The 20690-nt window shown below is 47.4% G+C and overlaps 1 protein-coding gene across 3 annotated transcripts in view; it reads left to right on the forward strand.

Moving 5' to 3' along the window:
• The window catches only part of zswim8 (zinc finger, SWIM-type containing 8), a 192035-nt gene that overhangs the window by 42277 nt on the left and 129068 nt on the right, over positions 1 to 20690 (forward strand). The gene's annotated exons all lie outside the window — the stretch shown is intronic.

Raw genomic sequence — 20690 nt, forward strand, 5'->3', positions numbered from 1 at the left:
GACGGAAGAGATTGTCGGAGATCATTACTGGGGTGTGATGGGTCTTTGATGATGTTTACATCCTTTCCACGGCAGCGGGCTGTGTAAATGGAGTCTGTGGTTGGGAGGTTGGCTTCCATAATGGTCTGGGCTGTGCACACCACCTTCTGTAGTTTCCTTCGGTCCTGGGTAGAGCAGTTGCCATATCAGCCTGTTATGGACCTGGACAGTATGCTCTCAATGGTATTATACCTATGGAATTTGGTGAGGCTCCTTATGGACATGCCAAATTTCCTAGTCGCCTGAGGAAGAAGAGACATTGTTGTGCATTTTTGACCGTCACGTCTTTGTGGGAAGTGTAGGACAAATTGTCGATTTAACCTACAAGGTTTAAGATAAAAACCTAGAACCTTTAAGGGGAGGCCATGGCCTAATGGTATTGATTGAGAGATCCCGGCAACGTCTGGGTTTGAATCCTGCCATTACAATGTGAATTCAATAAAAACCTGGAAATAAGTGTCGAATGATGACCATGAAACCATTGCTGATTTTCAGAGAAAGAAAATCCCACCAGGATCACTCATGTCCCTTAAGGAAAGAAAGTGCATTCCTTACCCGGTCTGACCTTTCCCATGTGACTCCCAAACCGCAGCAATGTGGTTAACATTTAACTGCCCTCTGGACAATTAGGATTAGGCAATAAATGCTACTGTGGCCAGTGATGCTCACATCTTGTGAATTAATTTTCTTTTTAAAAAAGTAATCTTTCCATAATTCAAACCTACTACTTTGGTCAAGCTCTTAGTCATCTGTCTTAAGATTTGCTGATGTACCTTGTTGATAATGTTTATTGATTTACAGGTGCTATATAAAGGTGAGTTATTGCTATTGTGTATGAAGAATTGTACGGTCATGTGGGGACCAGGGTTTAGTTAAAAAAACATTCTTGTGGGATGTGGGTGTCGTTGGCTGGGCCACTATAATACACCCCCCCCCCCCCCCCCCCGTCCACCTCCCTCACGTTACCCTTGGGAAGGCCAAAGTGGACTACGTCCTTGAACCAGTGCAGACATTTTGGTGCAGGTAGACCCTTATTTGCACTTCAGTTATTTGGATTGATCGGACCAGCTGAAAGCCAAGAGGAGTTTTGATTTGAGGAGGATTCTGGATGAATAAAAAAAAGAGGAAGTGTTCCCATTGGTGGCAGGGTTGAAAACTAGATCCATGTCAAATTAATCCAAGGCAACAGGAGAAATGTCTTTGAGGTGGTGAGGGTCTTAAATGTCACTGCCTTAGCAGTAGCTCAGTGGTTAGCACTGCTACCTCTCAGCGCCAGGGACCTGGATTCGATTCCAGCCTTGAGCGACTATGTGTGTGGAGTTTGAACATTCTCCCTGTGTCTGTGTGGGTTTCCTCCCATAGTCCAAAGATGTGCAGGTTAGGTGAATTGGCCATGCTAAGTTGCCCACCGTGTTCAGGGATGGGTAGGTTATGTTCATTAGTCAGGGGTAAATATAGGATAGGGGGAATGAGTCAGGGTGGGTAGCTCTTTGGAGGGTTGGTGTGGACTTGTTGGGCCGAATGGCCTGTTTCCACACTATAGGGATTCTGTGATTCTATGAAATGGTGGGGTGCCAGATTCATTCTTTGTCAAGGAAATTGGGGATAAGCACTTAAAGAGAGAGAACTTGCAGGTGTGTAGGAAAGGGATGGGTTGGTGGTTGGGTGGAACATTACTCTTACAGACAGTTGACGTGAACATGATGGGCTGAATGGCCTTTCAAAGCAAATTCTCAAAGTGCTCAGCAAAGTATATTACAGTGACAAAGAAGGACCGTAATAAAAGGGGTAATCTGCCATGGGTGTTTAAGGAAATAAGGGAGGCTATCAAATTGAAAGAGAAAGCAGACAAAGTGGCCAAAAACAGCAGGAAACTAGAAGATTGGGAAAAATTTAAAGGTCAACAGAAAGCCACAAAAGGAACTATAAGGAACATGAGAAAAAAAGAGCGAGCACGGAATACAAAGGCAAAAAGCAAAAATTTCGATAAATATATAAAACGAAAGAGAGTGGCTAAAGTAAACGTTGGTCCTTTAGAGAATGAGAAGGGGCATTTAGTTATGGGATATGAGGAAATGGCCGAGGGATTGAACAGGTATTTTGTATCTGTCTTCACAGTGGAGGACACAAATAACATGCCAGTAATTGACAAAGAGACGAAGGTAGGTGAGGATCTGAAAACCATCATTATCAGGAAGAGTTAGTGTTGAGTAAGCTAATGGAGCTAAGGATAGATAAGTCTCCTGGCCCTGATGGATTGCATCCCAGGGTACAAAAAGGGATGATGGGAAAAATAGCAGGTGCACTGGTGATAACTTTCCAAAATTCGCTGGACTCTGGGGCAGTCCCAGCAGATTGGAAAATAGTAAATGTGACATCACTGTTTAAAAAGGGAGGCAGACAAAAGATGGGAATTATAGACCAGTTAGCTTAACCTCTGTAGTGTGTCTATTGGGATTCTATAGTGTTATCAGGCTGCATTTGTGCAGATAGTCCACTCTTGACTCCAAGCCACTTAATTCAAAGCATTAGAGAGCGAAATGTGAGCTGACAGTGCTGGTCTCAATTTATCTGCCAGTTCTTGTTGGCACTACGCCTTTGAATTTCTATTCAGTCACTTATCTTCAGTTTAACAGGAACCTGTAACACTCCCTATGGGGCCTGGCACAAAGTGTGTTTTAAAACCTGAGTGCCAAATATAAAAAAAAATGCTGATAATTTAGACGTGTTTTTTTTTAATGTTGGTGGGAATTTTTTTAAAGAAAATATTACAGCCACTCTTGTAAGGAGCCCAAAGCATCTGACACAAGGACAGAGGCTGTGCCTTTTTACCAGCTGATCATAATCATTTACTTCACTGTGTGCACGCGATGCATTTACTTTGTCACGAATGCTATGCATATTCAGATTTGAGAGCCTTTAGTTTTGTGTTTTCATGACCTTTTGAAACAAATAATCTGGACTGCTGTTATTATTAAATGAAAACCCAAAGAATTGCGGATGCTGTAAATCAGAAAAAAAGGCAGGAATTGCTGGAAAAGCTCAGCAGGTCTGGCAGCATCTGTGGAGAGAAATCAGCGTTAACAAGGAAGGGTCACTGGATCGGAAACATTAAGTGGATTGGCCATGCTAAATTGCCAATACTGTTCGGGGATGTGTAGGTTAGATGCATTAGTCTGGGGTAAATGTAGAGTAATAGGGTAGGGGAATGGTCCTGGGTGGGTTACTCTTCGGAGGGTCAGTGTGGACATGTTGGGCCAAATGGTCTGTTTCCACACTGTAGGGATTCTATGATTAATATTGATTTCTCTCCACAGATGCTGCCAGATGTGCTGAGCTTGTCCAGGAATTTTTGTTTTTATTTGTTCTTAGGTTTGTTCTCTCCATCCCTTCCTGCCACTTCACTTGCCAAAATTAGTACATTTTTTGCCTTTACTCTTGTCTCTTGATTTCCAACATCTACCTAAGTTTGACCCCTCGCCGCATTGTTGTGTCTATAATGGTGTCGATATCCCTAGATATGTGGTGGGCTAGAAAACCAGACCCAGCATGCTTTGGGTGCAGAACATGAACCAATCAGCCATCATCATCCTGAATGATTAAACAGGCTCGATGGCATGAATGGCGTACTTCTCTTAATGCATTTCCCATGTTCCCATCTGGGCCAAACATAGTCTTGGGTTTTGAGTATATGGTGACCAAAGACTTGATTAATTCTTTACTCTGCGGTTGGAACTTCATTGGGCCTACGAGAAGGTGTTTTCATTGAAGTTGGCTATAATTTAGCTGGTGCACCCTGCTGAGGAGGTCAGTTGATTCCTTGTGTACTGGAGCTACAGTTGGCACTGGTGAACACTCACGTCACCTCTGAGTATATCACACAGAGCTTGGTTTGTACCAGAGTATCACTTGGCAAAGCAGAACTTAATTATCAAGATGTTATCGAAATTCTTCATCTCAAACACAAGAATACCAAGTTTCAAAGGATAACAACTGTTTACGTCATAGATGCTGATTATTTGGAATGTTGGATCTGGTTGAGGCATTACCATAGAAACGCCTGGTCAATGAGAAAAGGTGTTAAGCTTGAACATGTACCTTGTGTTTGCAGTAGTGTAACTCTGAGTATTTGTTCTGGCACAGGGCTTCCCAAATATGCTCTCTGGCGGCATGCTGGCTCAGTGGTCAGCACCGCTGCCTCGCAGCGCCAGGGATCTGGGTTCGATTCCAGCTTCAAGCAACTGTCTGGCTGTGTGGAGCTTACGCATTCTCCCACTGTCTGTGTGGGTTTCCTCCGGGTGCTCCAGTTTCCTCCCACAGTCCAAAGTTGTGCAGGTTAGGTGGATTGGCCATGCTAAATTGTCCATAGTGTCCAGGGATGTGTAGACTAGGTGGGTTGTCCATGGGATATGCAGGGGTTAAAGGGATATGGTGGGGGGTGGGTGGGTCTGAGTGGAACACTCTTCAGTGGGTCATTAATGATTTGATGGGCCAATTGGCCTGCTTCCACACTGTGGGGATTCTTTGATTCTATATAAATGCAAGTCCGTCCATCTGTCCTTTCAAAGGCAGCTCCAAGTTGAGACTGGGGTGTTCTGCAGAAATGGGGCTTGTTTTGAGATGTGCAGGTTAGGGAGATTGGCCAGGCTAAATTGCACCATAGTGTCCAAGGATGTGCAGGTTATGCCAAAAACCAATTTTAAGATCTTTAGTCAGGCTTACAATGTGACCCACGTGCCTGTGCTGGAATCTACAGATATAAAAACAGGGCGCACTGCCTTATGTAGGCAAAGGCAATTTAAACATACATTGCATCTTCTTAAAACAGAAGGACATGGGGACAGTCAGTAGCTGCTGCAGCTCCATGGCGACACCCTGCCCAATCGGAATCTACCTTGCTTGTTTTGAGAATTAAGATTGACAGTTAACTATTCTTGCTGTATCTTAATGGCAATGATGGCCCAACCAGATGCCATCCTCCTCTCATTCTGTACAAAATGATGTATTCCTTTTTTTTCCAAGGCTGTTTCTTGCATCCCAATCCTAATGAGTGTAAGATGGGAAACTTTGACCTTTTTAACAAATTTTAAAGCAATCATTTATTTATGTCATCTGCAAATTTCTCAAATGTGCCCCCCCCAACCAAATTTGTGTCTAATATGTCGCAAACAGCAGGGGATTGAAAACTAAGTCCTGTGTGCTACACCACTAGAAATCACTTTCCATTCACAAATGTATTTTTCAAGCATTGCCCTTTGCTTCCTGTCACTGAACCAGTTTTGGATTGAACTTGTATCCCATGAGTTTCGATACTTTCTTAGCAGTCCACTGTGTGGGACCTTGTCAAACATCTTGCTGAACTCCATATAGACCACATCCACTGCACTACCCTCCAATCCTCCTTGTTACTTCCTCAAAATGTCCAATTAAGTTAGTAAGAGATTATCTACCACTAACAAAACCATACTGACTATTCCAGATTAATCTTTGCCTTTCCAAGTAACAGTTAATTCTATTCCTCAGTATTGATTCTAGCAACTTAGACATGTTTACATGTCACTGACTGCGGGTGGTATTTCAGGGTCCATATCACTAGATAACACTGAACACTGGGACTAAGTACAGTTTACTGTCTCATTTTCACACTGAATATCTAAACAAACAAGGTGGCCAACACTGCAGAGGCTCCACTGAAGTTTGAACTGTCTTACTGAAACTATTATCAATTTACTTTGGCCCATTTTTAGTTTGGACCATGTGACACTGCTACCTATGTGCGTTTCTACAGAGAATGAGGCTCCTTTATCAAATTGATATGTTCATGAGCTGCACAGCACGGGAACTGACCCATCGGTTCAACTCATCCATGCCGACCATATACCCTAAATTAATCTAGTCCCATTTGCCAGCACACGGCCCTTATACCTCTAAACCCTTCCTATTCATGGACCCTCCAGATGCGTTTTAAATGTTATTATTGTACCCACGTCCACCACTTCCTCTGACAGCTCATTCAATGCATGCACCGCCCTCTGCGTGAAAAGGTTGCCCATCAGATCCCTTTTAAATCTTGCCCCTCTTACTTGCCCTCTAGTTTTAAACTCCCCTAACCTGGGAACAAGACCTTGTCTATTTACCCCATCCATGCCCGTCGTGATTTTATAAACCTCCATAAGGCCACCCCTCAGTCTCTGACACTCCAGGGAAAACTGCGTGGGTTTCCTCTGGGTGCTCCGGTTTCCTCCCACAGTCCAAAGATGTGCAGGTCAGATGAATTGGCCATTCTAAATTGCCCATAGTGTTAGGTACATTAGTCAGAGGGAAATGGGTCTGGTTGGGTTATTCTTTGGAGAGTCGGTGTGGACTTGTTGGGCCAAAGGGCCTGTTTCCACACTGTAGGGAAGCTAATCTAAAATTAAATCTAATCTAAAACAGCCCCGGCCTATTCAGCCTCTCACTATAGCTCAAACCCTCCAACCCTGGCAACATCATTGTAAATCTTTTCTGCACCCTCTCATGCTTATGAAGCAAGGATTGCCCTCCACAGGGGAAAGGAACATGGAACTTGAGTAACTGTGGGGAATACCACAAAAGATAAAACAAACGTGATGGGATTCCCCCTCTGTTTCTCTCCCTTTCTCGAGGAAGTAACTGAGAGGGGAGTTCTGCATTACCGGTCCAAATGACAGTAAACACCAACCTCCCGTAAACCAAATCAATTTCAAATTATTTTGTGAGAGGTAGGCATCACTGGTGAACCCTTCCCTAATTGAACAGAGTAATGCGCTTGGCCACTTCCGGGGCAGTTTAAGAGTTAACCATGTTACTGTGGGTCTGGAGTCTTGTGTAGGCCAGACCAGGTAAGATTTCCTTCCTTGGAGGGCATTAGTGAATCAAAAGAGTTTTCACGACATTAGAGGATGGTCATCATCACTGAGACCGGCTTACAATTCCAGATTTTATTAATTGAATTTAAATTCCACCAGTTACTGCTGTGAACCCAAGGGATCAAAGCATTGATCTAGGCCTCTGGATTACCAGCCCAATTATACAATCACAATGCCATTTCCTCACTGAAAGTGATTCTTACAAAAAAAACATACATACGCTGTAGAGGCAATAAAAGATCTTTCTTTTGTTTCTTTAAATGCTTTAATACGCACAATATGACCAAGTTAGAGAAGGTTTACCAGGATGTGGCCTGGACTGGAGGGTATGAACGATAAGGAGAGGCTAGAAAAACTCCAGATTGTTTTCTCTGGAGTGGTGGAGGCTGAGGGGAGATTTGATAGAAGCCTGTAAAATTGAGAGATGCATAGATGGTGTTGATGGTCAGAATCTTGTCTCAGAGTTGAAATGTCTAAAACTATGGGATGTGCATTTAACGTGAGGGGGCAGGGGGTAAGTTCAATGGAGATGTGAGGCGCAGGTTTCCTACACAGAGAGAAATAGGAGTTTGGAATGTGCTGCCAGGTGGTGGTGGAGGCAGATATGTGTTGAAGGGACTTGTAGCTAAATAAATGAATATGCAAAGAATGGAGGAATATGGAGGAAGGGATTAGTTTATTTTGGTTTCGTGTTTGGCACAACGTCATGGGCTGAAAGGCCTGTTTCTGTGCTGTACTGTTCTATGGTGCCAAATCCCTCGGACTGTCACCTTGACTTTTGCTTTTAATTCTGTGTCTTACGGTCTTATACTCCACAACCACGTGATGAAGGAGCGGCGCTCTGAAAGCTAGTGCTTCCAAATAAACCCGTTTGACTATAACTTGGTGTTGTGAGATTATTAACTTTGTCCACCCCAGTCCAACACCGGCACGTCCACATCTTGACTGAAGAGCACCTCCTTGTTACTTGCACTGTGGCTGAGTTCTACATGTATCATTTCCTACTTTGTGATTACATGTCCCTCTCAAAACCCATCTCCAACCTATACCTTCAGTGATGATGCTGCTCCTTTAATAAGGTCATAGTGTCCTTGAGTTTTTTTTTTAAAAGTTTATGTTTGAAGGATTTTAGGGCCATTTGATTATAGCTTACAGATACTGCCTCAGGCAAAAGGTTTTCAGGTTTCAAAAAAAACATTTGTACAACGAAAGGGGAGTCGAGAATGTGGTGCTGAAAAAGCACAGCAGGTCAGGCAGCATCCGAGGAGTGGGAGAATCGATGTTTTGGGCAAAAGCTCTTCGTCAGGATTGAGGCTGGGAGCCGAGCAGGTGGAGAGATAAATGGGAGGGGATGGGGTTGGGGCTGGGGGGGGCGGGGAAGGTAGCTGAGTGTGCAATAGGTGGATGAAGGTGGGAGTAATAGTGATAGGTCAGAGAGAAGGGTGGAGCGGATAGGTGGGAAGGAAGGTGGACAGGTAGGACAGGTCATGATGGTGGTGCCGAGTTGGAAGGTTGGAACTGGGATAAGGTGAGGGGGTGGGGGAAATGAGGAAACTGGTGAAATCCACCTTGATGTCCTGGGGTTGGAGGGTCCAGAGGTGGAAGATGAGGCGTTCTTCCTCCAGGCATCGGGTGGTAAGGGAGTGGTGATGGAGGAAGCCCAGGACTGGCATGTCCTTGGTGGAGTGGGAGGCGGAGTTGAAGTGTTCAGCCATGGGGCGGTGGGGTTGGTTGGTGCGGGTGTCCTGGAGATGTTCTCTGAAGTGCTTTGCGAGTAGGCGTCCTGTCTCCCCAATATAAAGGAGACCGCATCGGGAGCAACGAATATGGTAAATGACATGTGGAAGTGCGGGTAAAACTCGGGATGTGGAAGGCTCCTTTGGGCCGTTGGATGGAGGTGAGGGAGGAGGTGTGGACGTAGGTTTTCAATTCCTGCAGTGGTAGGCGAAGGTGCTGGGCTTGGACCTGACGAAGGAATCGCGGAGGGAATGGTTTTTTTTACAGAAAGTGGATATAGTGGGGATGGAAATATATCTCTGATGTTGGGGACCATTTGTAGATGATGGAAATGGCCTCCAACATCCTCAGAAGAATTCACATACTTAACCAACATCCTCAACTGAAAGGGGAGTGACCAGTTCTCGCAGCTCAGCTGTACTTTGGTTTGGTTTGGTTAGCAAGCAGTAGAGTTTTGGGGCTTCTGGACCCAAACAAGCAAGTCCGGGCTAAACCTCTGTGTGTCTCTGATCTCTCTCCTGTAAGACCCTGTGTTTGATTTTACCCATTTATGCCGGGGGGTTGTTTATAGGAATTGTAGCAAGTACTTGGAACAGCATCATTTAAGTTGCAATGATCTGTTGGGTTTTCAGATAGGTTAAGTAATTTGGTACTTTGTTCTCTTCTGTTTGTGTTTCAGTTGGTAATCTTGTAAATAAATTCTGTTTTGTTTGAACTAAGTAGTTTGACCAGCAGCAATCACTCCTGGAATATCCACTCTACACTTGCTTAAAACAACCAGCAAAGTTAGGGTCTTGGTCTTGAAATGTTTTCAGGGGGTCTGGCTTGATCATAACACCCCTCCTTTTGCTCTTCAATCTGTTTCTTTCACTCCACCTTGGTAAAATGTGTTTAGTTCACCTCTCACCTTCCGCAATGGGGGGGAAAATACCATTCAGATGAGCAAAGTGCTGATGTTGGTCCCAATACTCTAAAGGCATTGTCACAATCTTGTCTTCGTCAGACACCTGGTCTTGCTTATCAGCTACAAGATATCTTAGTGCTAAAAATTGTACTTAATCCAACATGCTGCTTTTTTAGGTAAAAGTTAAAAATCACACAACACCAGGTTATGTTCTGGTTTCCTTTTGAGTAGCTTATGCTCGAAACGTCGATGCTCCTGCTCCTCTGATGCTCACTGACCTGCTGTGCTTTTCTTCAACACCAGGTTATAGTCCAACATAGAGTCATAGAGATGTACAGCATGGAAACACACCCTTCGGTCCAACCTGTCCATGCCGACCAGATATCCCAACCCAATCTAGTCCCATCTGCCAGCACCCGGTCTATATCCCTCCGAACCCTTTGTGTTCATATACCCATCCAAATGCCTCTTAAATGTTGCAATTGTATCAGCCTCCACCACTCCCTCTGGCAGCTCATTCCATACACGTACCACCCTCTGTGTGAAAAAGTTGCCCCTTAGGTCTCTTTTATATCTTTCCTCTCTCACCCTAAACCTATGCCCTCTAGTTCTGGACTCCCCATCCCCAGGGAAAAGATTTTGCCTATTTATCCTATCCATGCCCCTCATAATTTTGTAAACCTCTATAAGGTCACCCCTCAGCCTCCGACGCTCCAGGGAAAACAGCCCCAGCCTGTTAAGCCCCTCCCTATAGCTCAAATCCTCCAACCCTGGCAACATCCTTGTAAATCTTTTCTGAACCCTTTCAAGTTTCACAACATATTTCTCATAGAAAGTCATAGAGTCATAGAAATGTACAGCACGGAAACAGACCCTTCGATCCAACTCGTCCATGCCAACCAGATAACCAATCCAATCTAGTCCCACCTGCCAGCACCTGGCCCATATCCCTCCAAACCCTTCCTATTCATGTACCCATCCAGATGCCTTTTAAATGTTGCAATTGTACCAGCCTCCACCACTTCCTCTGGCAGCCCATTCCATACATGTACCACCCTCTGCGTGAAAAAGTTGCCTCTTAGGTCTCTTTTATATCTTTGCCCTCTCACCCTATTTCTGATAGGAAGGAGACCAGAATTGCATGCAGTATTCCAACAGTGGCCTAACCAATGTCCTGTACAGCCGTATCATGACCCCCCAACTCTTGTACTCAATACTCTGACCAATAAAGGAAAGCTTGCTAAACGCCGCCTTCACTATCCTATCTACCTGCGACTCCACTTTCAAGGAGCTATGAACCTGCACTCCAAGGTCTCTTTGTTCAGCAATGCTCCCTAGCACCCTACCATAAGTCCTGCTAAGATCTGCTTTCCCAAAATGCAGCACCTCGCATTTATCTGAATTAAACACCATCTGCCACTTCTCAGCCCATTGGTCCATCTGGTCAAGACCCTGTTGTAATCTGAGATAACCCTCTTTGCTGTCCATACACCTCCAATTTTGGTGTCATCTGCAAACTTACTAACTGTACCTCTTATGCTCCCATCTAAATCATTTATGTAAATGACAAAAAGGAGAGGGCCCAGCACCGATCCTTGTGGCACTCCACTGGTCACAGGCGTCCAGTCTGAAAAACAACCCTCCACCACCACCCTCTGTCTTCTACCTTTGAGCCAGTTCTGTATCCAAATGGCTAGTTCTCCCCGTATTCCATGAGATCTAACCTTGCTCACCTGTCTCCCATGGGGAACTTTGTCGAACGCCTTACTGAAGTCCATATAGATAAAGTTTATTTGGATGCACAAGCTTTCAGAGCGTTGCTTCTTCATCATGCAGCTTTGGGACAATTTTCAGGTAGCTTGAGCCGGGTTATTTTTCAATCCAAAACTGGTGTTACAGTGTCAGACCCTTCAATCCAACTGCCGAACGTGATCTCAAACTAAACTAATCCTACCTGCCTGCACTGGGCCCATATCCCTCCAAACCTTTCTTATTCATGTACTTATCCAAGTGTCTTTTAAACATTGTAACTGTCCTCGCATCCACCACTTCCTCATGCGAACCACCCTCTGCGTTTAAAAAAAATTGCTCCCATGCCTTTTTATAAAATCTCTCTCCTCTCACCTTAAAAGTTCTTTTCTTAAACAGTTGGTTTCAATGCAGTTATTTTTTTTTGTCCGTGACTGGACTGTCCCTCCTTCCACTCAATAACTTTGATTTCATTATCTTTACCAATCGCATTGATTAAATCATTGTGTTGTGAAGCAAAAGCAAATTTTGAGTCACCTCTAGTGTTAGTCACTTGCAGATATTTACCAGGGCTGAGTCTTGTTTTTAATACCATTTATGTTTATTTACACAGTAAGGTTATAGAAGAGATTTTAAGGTGTGAATATTGCACTGATAGGTTAGGGAGATTTTGCACAGGGATGATGTCACTGATAAGAATGAGCGAAAAGCCAGGCTAATACTCGCGGGACACTGGCTTAAACCCCACCGCGGAGACCGCCAGAATTTAAACTCCGTTAATGATAAATCTGGAGATTGTTGTAAAAACCCATCTGGTTCATACGTTTTCTTCAGGGAAGGAAATCTGCCATCCTTACCTCGTCTGGTCTACATGTAACTCCAGATCCACATTGATGTGGTTGGCCCAATGAAATGACCTGGTGAATCACTCAGTTCAAGGGGGGTTAAGGATGAGCATTAGTTGGCCTTTCCAGAGATGCCTACCCCATGATAAACCATGTGAAACAGATTTGCATATGCCATTCCTAAAATTTGAGCATGTGTGCTTGTTTTACAATGTTTTTGTGGTAGAGTTTCTGTATATAAAGAGGTTTTGGAATAAAGTCAGCTGTTTTTAACCTGTTATTCATAACCACAGTATCTGACACAAACTCCTGCACCCTTGCCCTTTAAATGCTCCACTCTCTCGATTCTCGATTCTAGTCTGTGTCTCACCCCTTTCTGCCCTGAGGCTCTGGGCCCGTGTAAGTGTTACAGCTGGTGCCATTGCCCTGGTCTCTAGTCTAAAACACTGTGCCGAATATGTGAGATTAGATACACCAGCTCCATGGGCAGTATTTGGTACCTCCAATAGTGAGCCAGGTCCCAATTGTTTTTAACTCAGTTATGGGATGAGAATGCCGCTGGATAACCAGCATTTATTGCCCACCCCAGTGAGCAGTTTGGAGTCGACCACATTGCTGTGGGTCTGGAGTCACGTGTAGGCCAGACCAGGTAAGGATGGCAGTTTCCTTCCCTAAAGGACATTAGTGAATGAGATGGGTTTTTCCAACAATCGACAATGGATTCCTGGTCATCACAGACTCTTGATTCCAGATATTTATTGAATTCAAAGCCCACTATCTGCCGTGGCAGGATTTGAACCCGGGTCCCCAGAACATTGCCTGGGTCTCTGGGTTAAGAGTCCAGTGATAATACCACTCGGCCATCGTCTCTCCTTTACCTATCAGCTTTGCAGCAGGGGTCAGGGGACAGTGACTGGGAGTGGAATACTGACCTGCTATTTTTCCTTTCTTTACTCCCCACAGCACAGCCCACATTAGTGTTGCTGAGGTCATTGTGCGTCTCACTGAGAAGCTAGTGAGAGGGCGATCTGTCCTGATGTCTGTAGTTTAGTCCTCCATTATGTGACTGGTGAAACTGCATGTGTTTTCCTTGCAGCACGAGAGTTTAAGTGGAGATTTGATGAAGGTGTTCAAGATCATGTGTCTAAAAAACCCATAACTAAATGTTGAAATAAGCCTTTGAGACTTTCCACGGTTTTATTGTGAATCTACAGTTTAGCACAAATGCTAGTTTGCACTGTTCCCTTCTGGACCCTTTCCCTGTCCAGAAACTGATTCCCCACGTGGGAAGAGTCTGTTTTGTTTTAGAGAGTGAAAAGGTACAGATTTCCTAAGCCAGCCCAGGCTAGGTGGCTCTCTGTGTATTTTAAATTTAATTTTAAATTCTGTGCTTTAATCTGCTTGTGGTGGTGCATTAGGAATGCGGTTACACTCATAGTGCAGAAGTGTCCTTGTGTATGAAACAGTTTGCATTGTTTGGCAGTGAAGCTTGTGTTTCATTTCTGAGTTTGGTTTTGTCACTCCTTAACCTGAGTTTACAGCTGTCATTGGCACACGTGGGGTGCCCTCAATGCTGTTTGTCATGCCAACCTGAAACCTCCAATGGCTGAGAGCCAGGCTGTTGTGTGTGAGCTGTTCTGTTGAGGATTACTGTTTCCTCATGGTGTTTTGATGCCTTAGTCCTTTCAAATCGTGCCACAGTTACAGCCCTCACATTTATTCAAGGTCCACCAGAATTCATCCTCACTGAGGGCCAGTTCTAAGGATCCTGCCTCTTGGGTTAGATGGTTTGAGGGTTCTAGACTGACTCCAGGAGTTTTGTTTTAATTCATTCACGGAATGAGGACAGCACTGGCTAGGCCAGCATTTATTGCCCATCCCTAATTGCCCAGGGGGCAGTTAAGAGTCGACCACACTCCTGTGGGTCTGGAGTCACATGTAGGCCAGACTGGATAAGGGTGGCAGTTTCTATCCCTAAAGGATATTAGTAAACCAGAAAGCCAAGATGGGAGAAAGGGGAAGAGAGGGAAGTAGAGGTGGGGGACAGAGGGAAAAAGTGAGGGAGTGAAGGAAAGAGGGAGGGAGAGAGATGGGGAGAAAGGGGAGGGAGAGAGATGGGGAGAAAGGGGAGGGAGAGAGATGGGGAGAAGGGGGAGGGAGAGAGATGGGGAGAAGGGGGAGGGAGAGAGATGGGGAGAAGGGGGAGGGAGAGAGATGGGGAGAAGGGGGAGGGAGAGAGATGGGGAGAAGGGGGAGGGAGAGAGATGGGGAGAAGGGGGAGGGAGAGAGATGGGGAGAAGGGGGAGGGAGAGAGATGGGGAGAAGGGGGAGGGAGAGAGATGGGGAGAAGGGGGAGGGAGAGAGATGGGGAGAAGGGGGAGGGAGAGAGATGGGGAGAAGGGGGAGGGAGAGAGATGGGGAGAAGGGGGAGGGAGAGAGATGGGGAGAAGGGGGAGGGAGAGAGATGGGGAGAAGGGGGAGGGAGAGAGATGGGGGGAAGGGGGAGGGAGTGAGATGGGGGGAAGGGGGAGGGAGTGAGATGGGGGGAAGGGGGAGGGAGTGAGATGGGGGGAAGGGGGAGGGAGTGAGATGGGGGGAAGGGGGAGGGAGTGAGATGGGGGGAAGGGGGAGGGAGTGAGATGGGGGGAAGGGGGAGGGAGTGAGATGGGGGGAAGGGGGAGGGAGTGAGATGGGGGGAAGGGGGAGGGAGTGAGATGGGGGGAAGGGGGAGGGAGTGAGATGGGGGGAAGGGGGAGGGAGTGAGATGGGGGGAAGGGGGAGGGAGTGAGATGGGGGGAAGGGGGAGGGAGTGAGATGGGGGGAAGGGGGAGGGAGTGAGATGGGGGGAAGGGGGAGGGAGTGAGATGGGGGGAAGGGGGAGGGAGAGAGATGGGGGGAAGGGGGAGGGAGAGAGATGGGGAGAAGGGGGAGGGAGAGAGATGGGGAGAAGGGGGAGGGAGAGAGATGGGGAGAAGGGGGAGGGAGAGAGATGGGGAGAAGGGGGAGGGAGAGAGATGGGGAGAAGGGGGAGGGAGAGAGATGGGGAGAAGGGGGAGGGAGAGAGATGGGGAGAAGGGGGAGGGAGAGAGATGGGGAGAAGGGGGAGGGAGAGAGATGGGGAGAAGGGGGAGGGAGAGAGATGGGGAGAAGGGGGAGGGAGAGAGATGGGGAGAAGGGGGAGGGAGAGAGATGGGGAGAAGGGGGAGGGAGAGAGATGGGGAGAAGGGGGAGGGAGAGAGATGGGGAGAAGGGGGAGGGAGAGAGATGGGGAGAAGGGGGAGGGAGAGAGATGGGGAGAAGGGGGAGGGAGAGAGATGGGGAGAAGGGGGAGGGAGAGAGATGGGGAGAAGGGGGAGGGAGAGAGATGGGGAGAAGGGGGAGGGAGAGAGATGGGGAGAAGGGGGAGGGAGAGAGATGGGGAGAAGGGGGAGGGAGAGAGATGGGGGGAAGGGGGAGGGAGTGAGATGGGGGGAAGGGGGAGGGAGTGAGATGGGGGGAAGGGGGAGGGAGTGAGATGGGGGGAAGGGGGAGGGAGTGAGATGGGGGGAAGGGGGAGGGAGTGAGATGGGGGGAAGGGGGAGGGAGTGAGATGGGGGGAAGGGGGAGGGAGTGAGATGGGGGGAAGGGGGAGGGAGTGAGATGGGGGGAAGGGGGAGGGAGTGAGATTGGGGGGAAGGGGGAGGGAGTGAGATGGGGGGGAAGGGAAGGAGGGAGAGAGATGGGGGGAAGGGGGAGGGAGTGAGATGGGGGGAAGGGGGAGGGAGTGAGATGGGGGGAAGGGGGAGGGAGTGAGATGGGGGGAAGGGGGAGGGAGTGAGATTGGGGGGAAGGGGGAGGGAGTGAGATGGGGGGGAAGGGGGAGGGAGTGAGATGGGGGGGAAGGGAAGGAGGGAGAGAGATGGGGGGAAGGGGGAGGGAGTGAGATTGGGGGGAAGGGGGAGGGAGTGAGATTGGGGGGGAAGGGGGAGGGAGTGAGATTGGGGGGAAGGGGGAGGGAGTGAGATTGGGGGGAAGGGGGAGGGAGTGAGATTGGGGGGAAGGGGGAGGGAGTGAGATGGGGGGGAAGGGAAGGAGGGAGTGAGATGGGGGGAAGGGGGAGGGAGTGAGATGGGGGGAAGGGGAGGGAGTGAGATGGGGGGAAGGGAAGGAGGGAGAGAGATGGGGGGAAGGGAAGGAGGGAGTGAGATGGGGGGAAGGGGGAGGGAGTGAGATGGGGGGAAGGGAAGGAGGGAGAGAGATGGGGGGAAGGGAAGGAGGGAGAGAGATGGGGGGAAGGGAAGGAGGGGGGGAGGAGAGGGACGGGGGGCAAGGGAAGGAGGGGGGAGGAGAGGGACGGGGGGCAAGGGAAGGAGGGGGGGAGGAGAGGGACGGGGGGCAAGGGAAGGAGGGAAAGAGAGATGGAGAGGGACGGGGGGCAAGGGAAGGAGGGAAAGAGAGATGGAGAGGGACGGGGGGCAAGGGAAGGAGGGAAAGAGAGATGGAGAGGGACGGGGGGCAAGGGAAGGAGGGAAAGAGAGATGGAGAGGGACGGGGGGCAAGGGAAGGAGGGAAAGAGAGATGGAGAGGGACGGGGGGCAAGGGAAGGAGGGAAAGAGAGATGGAGAGGGACGGGGGGCAAGGGAAGGAGGGAAAGAGAGATGGAGAGGGACGGGGGGCAAGGGAAGGAGGGAAAGAGAGATGGAGAGGGACGGGGGGCAAGGGAAGGAGGGAAAGAGAGATGGAGAGGGACGGGGGGCAAGGGAAGGAGGGAAAGAGAGATGGAGAGGGACGGGGGGCAAGGGAAGGAGGGAAAGAGAGATGGAGAGGGACGGGGGGCAAGGGAAGGAGGGAAAGAGAGATGGAGAGGGACGGGGGGCAAGGGAAGGAGGGAAAGAGAGATGGAGAGGGACGGGGGGCAAGGGAAGGAGGGAAAGAGAGATGGAGAGGGACGGGGGGCAAGGGAAGGAGGGAAAGAGAGATGGAGAGGGACGGGGGGCAAGGGAAGGAGGGAAAGAGAGATGGAGAGGGACGGGGGGCAAGGGAAGGAGGGAAAGAGAGATGGAGAGGGACGGGGGGCAAGGGAAGGAGGGAAAGAGAGATGGAGAGGGACGGGGGGCAAGGGAAGGAGGGAAAGAGAGATGGAGAGGGAAAGAGAGGCAAGGGAAGGAGGGAAAGAGAGATGGAGAGGGAAAGAGAGGCAAGGGAAGGAGGGAAAGAGAGATGGAGAGGGAAAGAGAGGCAAGGGAAGGAGGGAAAGAGAGATGGAGAGGGAAAGAGAGGCAAGGGAAGGAGGGAAAGAGAGATGGAGAGGGAAAGAGAGATGGAGAGGGACTGGGGGAGGGAGAGAAAGGGGGAGGGAGAGACTACATGCGACACCAGCCCTACAGCAATGTGCTTGTCTCTTAACTGCCTTCTGGGGCAATTAGGGATGGGCCATACATTCTGGCCTAGTCAGCGACACCCTCATCCTGTGAATGAATTTTAAAAAAAGTCTGTCGGACAGGTACGTGTTTAGGGAAAGTTTAGAGGGATATGGGGAAACTGGGACTAGTTTAATTCAGGAATCTTAGTTGGCGTGGTTGGGTTGGGCCAACGGGTCTTTTGACCATCTTGAGTGATAACTGATGTGTTTGGCCACCTCCAGCCTAACAATCCGAAAACCTCAGACTGCTTGTGTGTAGAAACGGTAGAGATACGGAAATAGGAACAAAATTCCCACTCAGCCCTCTGGCCTGTTGTATTGTTCAATGTCTGAACTGCTGGCTCTACTCCACTTTCTGGCACCTCTGACAGTGCAGCACTCTCTCAGCGCCACATTGGAGAATCAGCTTTGACTTCATGCTCTGGTGAGGGAATAGGACTTGAGCCTGGAAGCTCATGACTCTGAGACAGGAGCACTCAGACCACAGACCTCATCAAAGTGGGACTGCACTCAAGCTGCTCTCTGGCCAGCCTTGGACCTGTGGAACATTGGCCAGTTTGTACCAATTCCATGTAGCCGCAACTTTATTTTTGTTTTAATATATAAATATTTTTATTGAAAAGCTCTTTAAAATCTTTTACAAAACATTTATACAAAAAGAAGAAAAACACCATTAAAACAGAAAAAAAACAGTACAAAGAACAAGGCCATAACATAGTACCATTGTTACTAAGCAATCCACTATTCCACCAAAACCAACCTATCTCCTTAACTAAAACTAAACTACAAACATTGAATAAATACTAGCTTAAATTACATTCAAGTTACTTAAATTATATAATGTCTTACTACATTATTCAGTCTTACTCATCACACCTCCACTGAGGCTCCCATCCCTGGGAATACCCCCTACAGTACCCGTATTCTTTTCCTTCCAGTCTCCTCCACCCGGGGCCTCATGGGCACCCATAAAGGTTCTGACTAATATTGCCGACAAGTCAGTTTCAATATAATTTAAAAAGGGCCGCCACGTCCTATAAAAGTGTTCCGTTTTGTGGTGCACCTTATTTGTATCACCAGCTTATGTCAGCCCTGTAAGACATGGTGGTTTTTCTGACGTCCAACTTAGTAAAGTATTCCTCCTCAGCCACAACTTCCTGTCTAAGCCTCCTCCAAGTTTACTGCTTGGCGGCAGAAAATTTATTCCCAACTCCTTCCCACTGTCTTTTGGACATCTTTTAGCGTTTATATATCATTGGATCGCAGGTTTTGGAATTCATCCAAACAAAATCCAAACGGTCGGCAAATCGATCATTTCAAAGCCAGTGTTAAAGTTTTGAATTATCATTTCCACTTGTACAACAACTTGCATTTACATATCACCTTTAACTTAGCAACGGCATCCCAAGATGCTTTATTGGAGGGTTACCAAACAAAAGTTTGGATCACACATGGTCATGTTAGGACAAGTGACCCTAAGATGGTGGCCATGATGTGGAGGTGCTGGTGTTGGACTTGTGTGGACAGAGTCAGAAGTCACGTGACACCAGGTAATGGTCCATCAGGTTTATTTGCAATCGTAAGCTTTTGAGGCTTTGCCTCTTCATCAAGAGAGTGTCTGACAAAGGGGCAGCACACTGAAAGCTTGTGATTTCAAATAAACCTATTGGAAGATAACCTGGTGTCATGTGACTTCCGACTTTGACCCTAAGAGGCTGACTTTAAGAAGCAAGGAGAGTTTTAGAGAGGCAATTTCAATTCTTCAATTTTCTTCCACCTAACTCCCCTCGGACTTTTTTAACTAAAAACAAAGAATACTGCAAACATGCTGCAGGGTCAGTGGAGAGGGAAACAGAGTTAGTGAATCAGATCGATGACCTTTCTTCACAACCTGCTATTTAATTGGTATCATGGTTTGGATAAGTGTCCCCCCCGAAAGGCAAATTGGTCTTCATTTAATGTGTTATTGTGTCTCTATTTCAACTGCAGTCACAGTCATTTGAAATGCAATTTCTGAGATGTCATCACCATAGGAAATGACATCACCAACCCAAGGAAACCTAAACACATAAATAGAAAGTGGGCACTAACACCAGTGCTTCACCGGAGGCTCACTGATTATGTTATCTAATATGATGACGAAGCGTCTGATAAAGAACCTTCCAGCTCAGTGAGCAAACTTACCATCCATTAAGTGCAAATGACTGGTTTAATTCTTGCAAATATGAAGGTCCCTTGCTGCAGGAAAGCAAAAATTCTCAAGCAACAATGAAACAGCTGACTACCTTTCTCTCAATCACTCATGTGGCTAGTGCTGGCTAGACCTGTACTTATAATCCATCCCTAGTTTCCCAGGCGAAGGTAATGTTTAGCTGCCTTCTTGAACTGTTGCAGTCCATTTGGTGGAGGTAGACCCACAATACTGTTAGGGAGGGACTACCCGAATTTTGACCCAGTGACACAAGAAGGAACGTGATGCATTTCCAAGTCTGAATGGTGATTTACTTGGAAGGAAACTTGTAGACAGTCTTGTGCCCATGTATCTGCTATCCTGGTCCTTCTAGATGGAGGTAGTCATGGGTTTGGAAAGTGCTAAGGAACTCTGGTGAGATTTTGCAATGTATCTCTTTAGATAGTAGTAACAGTGTGTACTGATAGTCAGTGGTGGAGGAAGTGGATATGGTGTCAGTCAACAAGGCTGCTTTGTCCTGGATAGTGTCAAGCTTCTTGAGTGTTGTTGGAGCTACATTCATCCAGGCAAGTGAGGAATATTCCATCATGCTCCTGACTTGTGTCTTGTAGATGGTGGACAGGCTTTGGGGAGTCAGGAAGTGAGCAGGGTTCCTAACCTCTGATCTGCTGTTGTAGCCACTGTGTTTATGCAATGAGTACAGGTCCTTTCTGGTCAATGGAAATATCCAGGGTGTTGATAGTGGGGTTTAAATGATGGTAACACCACTGAATGTCAACTGGCGGTGGTTAGATTCTCGCTTGTTGGTGATAGTCATTGTCTGAATTTGTGTGGGGTGAATGTTACCTGCTACTTTACAGCCCAAGCCTGAACATTGTCCAGATCTTGTTGCATTTGAACACGGACTGCTGCTGTAAGTGAGGAGTGGTGTATGGTT

This window comes from Chiloscyllium plagiosum, unplaced genomic scaffold (assembly GCF_037043375.1).
Source record: "Chiloscyllium plagiosum isolate Xiang-an unplaced genomic scaffold, Cpla_swu_hap1 HiC_scaffold_43, whole genome shotgun sequence".
NCBI lineage: Eukaryota > Metazoa > Chordata > Chondrichthyes > Orectolobiformes > Hemiscylliidae > Chiloscyllium > Chiloscyllium plagiosum.